A 5,000-nucleotide genomic window follows, 5' to 3' on the forward strand; every position below is an offset into this window, starting at 1 on the left:
TAAACACGGATAATTTTCAGTGTTTGAATTGGTAGCTACAAATCCATGTTTTACAAATCCATGTTTTACACATCCATGTTTTACAGATCCATGTTTTACAAATCTGTGTTTTACAAATCCATGTTTTACAAATCCATGTTTTACAAATCCAGTCCGTGTTTTACAATATGCCGTTCTCACGGTGTTGATGTGGAGAAATAAAAATAAAAGCCATTAAAAACTCGTTGTTTCAATGATGTAATGATCGATGGGTAATAAACAATCAAATCATTTTCCACACATTCCAGGAAAAATCACGTGGTATGGAAGACGATTATCAACGGTAAATCGCAGACGCTCCTCTCCGATTTTTTTTTTTACTGGGTTGCCAGTATGGCAATCCCAGTCGGAAAAAGGGTGGCATTTGTTGGGTGTTTTTCTTTTTTTTTTTCTTTTTTCCCGTGTCGGTAGAAGTCTTGCCTGTCACTCCCCTGCTAAGTAGTGTCTTTGTGCATAGAGCCTTCTGCGCCTATTTTCTTAGGATCGAGAGGGTAGTGGGAAATGCGTAGATTTCTCTGGTGGACACAGTAGAACGATTAACTTAACCGGAAATGGCGTCGAAAGTCATGTAACGCGAATGGCTTGTTAGTGAATCTTTGAACAAAATATACGCTTATGAAGCTCAATAATGACAAGTCAATTGGATACTGAACAAGACAGGCGGTGGAATCTTAAAAGCGACGAGTAATGGACTTCGACAACAATCTGTCGCCCGTCGAGCCGTCTTTTACCTAGCCTGCGTGGCAGGCCGTAGAAAGGAGCGCCGGAGTGTAGGGAGGGAGGGAGGAGGGACGGCCTGCAAGGACGCTATTGTTTTCTTCATTCCGCCCCCTAATTAAATATGCAAAACCCACTCAACTGTGGAATGTCTGGCTGTCAAAATTATCCAATCAGAATCACGCCGCTTTTTTGACGGCAAATTCTGTATCTGTTTCTGGTTTCCGTATTTCTTGTTTTCATTTTTTGCGCGAGAAAATGAAATAATTTGAATATCTTTGGAGGATGGAAAAAGGGAAAAGAGGCCGGCCCAAAAAAGAAAACAATTGTAACGATGTTTGTAGAGTTTGCCAGGCGAATCTGAAGTTGACATATGGGAACTGTGTGGCAAAATCGTGTGTAAATATATTTAAACCGTCGGCGAGAAAAGAAATATTCGGAGTTGTTTTGAGCGAATCTCTGAAGAACGTTGGGATAACAGTGATTGCTTCTCACAACGAGTCGCAAGTGGCCTGCAATGCCTGTTATCAGAAGATCAAGAACTTGTGTGAACTTTTCCCATTCATAACTACACGTTTAGCGCAGAAGAGAGAAGAAAACAAGGAGAATTCCGAAGGTGCGAAGAGAAAGTTAGTCGACGTTTTGTCGCCTACAACACGCAGCAGTCCTCCTAATCGAAAAAGCGTAAGAGCTAATTCTCCTGAAACAAAAAGAAACGAAAACGTAATGGAAGCGTCCAATGTGAAAAGCAAAAAATCTCTACAATTTGACGACCGCGGAAAAACCGACGACTTTTTTAGAGCAGTTCATTGCAATGTGTTGTCTAAATGCAACATTGACGATTTGGATACGTCGAAAGTAGCCGCGGTCAAAGTCGTAATTTCATATCCCAGTGGAGAAGTTTCAGTGATAAATAAAATTGACGAATAGGGCCAAAGTATCATTAGAGACATCGCATTAAAAAATTGGGTTGGGTGACCGTGGCCAACCCATGTCTTCGTCACGAGCTTCTTGCAACGGAGTTCAAAGATGCGTTTGCGCGCGAGGTGGCAAAGGAGTGCAAGGACTGCACGAAGAGCGAAAGCTGCTTGAAGGAGAGCAGCCCCGATCAGTTAGCTGTTTTCTCGAACAAAACAGTTTTTAAAGAAGTCGAGATCCATTGTCCACTTTTGTACAGTGTGCTTTGTCAGGCGTCAAACATGTATAGGTTAAATTCAGAAGCGTCCAGGGAGAGAGCTGTTAACGCGATTGCTCTTGCAGTCTCTACATTAATTCGCTGTCGAAACCCAACGATGTCCGCTGCTGCCTACAGAATTTCAACTGTTTTATTTCATAGTGGTGTTAGTTACAAGGACTTTACAAGACTACATCACCTCGGTATCTACATGACCCATGACATGGTGGCGGCTTAGCAACAAAAAATGGGAGAAAACTTTGACTACAAGGCGATTCTGTGGCGTAAGTCGATCGAGGCAAACAAATGCACTAAGCTTCTTGTCGAGGAAATTAGGGAAAAACAGGTTACCCAGAAGGAAGACGACGACATGGACTTGATATTGGATGTTGACATCAGCGAGACAACAATCAAGACGTACGAGTGGTATAGTGCTGATAATTATGTGCAGACCGTCAAACAACTCGAGAGGTCGCGTCAAATCCTTAACGAGACATCAATCACCAACGAAGTTCTCGATGAAACGATGAGGAGAATGGGAAATTAAAAGCTCCCTTTTTTCAAGTAAGTTTCATCAAAAAAATGAAAGAAATACTGAATTACACTAGTTTCAAAGTAGTGTAACATTTACCTTTTAGGTCAAAAAAGTACTGTATTTTGTTTTTGGATTACTTAATTAATTATTGCATTTTTTTGTTACTGATTAGGCCTCATACAATGGGTTATTGATATACTAATGAGATATTTATTTATGTATGCTCATTAGAAAGACACTTTGTTACATATCATAGCGGACTGGGGGGGTTGAGCAGCTAGTGCCTCTGCCCACAATAGGTACATGTACATGTTGTAAATGGATAAAGATTTTAAGAGGTAGTATATAAAGAAAAGACAGGAAAAATCGTATTTAAATGTTTAAAACAACCTGTCAAAAAAATGTCAATACTATTTTTGGTATTGCTTTTTTTTTTAATTAATAGCAATCTTGTATTTGGTAGGATTGTTGGTGATAACATTGATGTGAACATCAATGCTCGTATCCAAACAAAAGATAACTCAAACCTCTCTCTGCACTGGACACACCAGTTTGCTGTGCTTGATAAAGTGTCAGATCCTGCTCTTGAATCAACCATGCCTCAGAAGACCTTAAAGGACCTCCAGTTCCTTGAACTGTTACCAGATGCAGCCGAGCAGAACAACTTCGTTTGGCAGTGGGCTGTCCTTGTTAGCAGAGTTGTCACAAAATATCTACCACCATTCAAAGCCTTTAGGAAAAATGTTGTTTTTCACATTCCTCATAAATATTCAAAAGAAATGGAAACAAAATCTGAAGCAGTGAATGCTGGTATACATAAAACCATTAACATTATTTTATTGTCTGCATACACCGAATGCAAATATGGCGGATCACTCGGGCGGCCCGGGTCTACTTGCGCGAAAGCGAGGCTAGTGAGGCCTCGCGTTTGTTTTGACAACGTGTCCTTTGAGTACGAGTCCATAGAGTATTTGCTTTGTAGTCGTTCTGTTCTGTGCTTTTTCGATATGGATTGGTTACGAGTTCAGTGTTGCGTCCCTGAATGTAATCAGAAAGGAAAGAAGACGTCCACAGGAGAGAAAGTTTCTTTCTTTGAATTCCCACGCTCTCCTCTGAGGAAAAAACAGTGGGTTCACGCAATTCGCCGTGAAGGAAAGGAGTTTAAGATTGTCGATGGAACAAAAGTTTGTTCGCTGCATTTTAGGCGTGAAGATATAAGAAAATCATTTAATGGACGGGCTTATGTGGTCGCTGGTGGCGTTCCAAGCAGATTTGCTTGGTCAGTTCCTTCCCCGAGGAAAAGAAAAGCTCCTCCGAAAAGACATCCGCTGCCTCCGAAGAAGAAATTGTTCCTCTGAGTTTATTTAGTGTTGTAAACCAAATGTGGACTGTTTGCGTTTTCCTATGCAGCACTCAGGATCCACTCATATCTAATATCACATGATCTGTTTATGCTATATTGTTTTACTAAGTCAATGTTGTTGTTTACATTTATCTTAGTTGAAATATCTTTCAAACCAGTGTTGTTTTTGTCTCTTTTTGTGTTTAAAACATGATATTTAGAAACATAGAAAATCACAAATCAAACTGGTTTGACAAATTTAAAACCAAAATTAGATATGAACAGTAGTTAGTTGTTTTGATGTTTAAATACCCTACCTTGGGGCTCACCATTTAGTAAACATACATGTTAAGAACAGTGATTTTGCCTTATGCTCTTGATTCTCTAGCTGCTGTAGCTAGGAAGTGTTTAAAAAAATACAGTTTCAATGTGACCTTTAAACTCTTCCAAAAGTGAGGGTCAAATGGAATTCGCTCGATGCTCATTCCTTTACTGGTGTAGACGACGAAATCGCACCATTTTGCCCCGGTCACACCCATCAGCCCTTGCACTTGGACATAGTACTTATGGGTGCGTTTAAGTTTAGGCTTTCCATCGGCTTCTTCCATAAAAAAGCTGCTATCAGAGCATGCATCCAGGGGGGTGACTAAGTACTTGGTTTCTGGGCATTTGACCTCAGAAAGACCAAACGGATCAGAGCATCCAGGATCAATAACCTTGCCATCAGGTGAAGCACCCAAGTATGGGGCATCCATGCTTATTACAAGTCCTGACTTAAAAAACCTTCACTGGCTTGTTCATAGGGGACATATATTTCTGGTATTGTTCTAAGGCAATTAGCTCATATTTAAGTCCATGATTACTATATCTTGACGAAAAAGGCTTTGGATTTATAAGATTTTTTACCAGAGATTCATGGTTCCTTTTTCTGTCCCTTATAAGACCAAAATTAGAGGCAGTAAATCCGAATTTTCTTTCCAGCTTCCATTCAGGACAGCCTGATTGGCTGCGTGTTTTAATTTCAATGTCATTCAGTTAATCTTCATCAACTTGCAGACTATTTAACAGTGATTTTTCTGCTTCTGAAAGATCGGCAGGCATCTCAAACTGTTCATTAGACTGACTTGATAGGGGAAATCTTGGATATCTCACAACGTGCTGACTGTGGTTGGCAGGGTTTCCTCTAGGGACAG

The 5,000-nt window shown here is 40.3% G+C and overlaps 1 protein-coding gene and 1 pseudogene across 1 annotated transcript in view; one reads left to right on the forward strand and one right to left on the reverse strand.

The window, feature by feature from the left end:
* The first annotated feature begins 2,950 nt into the window (after nt 1–2,950).
* Nucleotides 2,951–5,000, forward strand: part of LOC138010797 (uncharacterized) — a 7,006-nt gene continuing 4,956 nt past the window's right edge. The window contains exon 1 of the mRNA XM_068857774.1: nt 2,951–3,275. The gene's annotated coding sequence lies outside the window, so the exon portion shown is untranslated. The remainder of the gene's footprint in view (nt 3,276–5,000) is intronic.
* The window catches only part of LOC138010330 (uncharacterized), a 1,815-nt pseudogene continuing 990 nt past the window's right edge, over nt 4,176–5,000 (reverse strand).

Source organism: Montipora foliosa, chromosome 7, assembly GCF_036669935.1.
Source record: "Montipora foliosa isolate CH-2021 chromosome 7, ASM3666993v2, whole genome shotgun sequence".
In the NCBI taxonomy this organism is placed as follows: Eukaryota; Metazoa; Cnidaria; class Anthozoa; order Scleractinia; family Acroporidae; genus Montipora; species Montipora foliosa.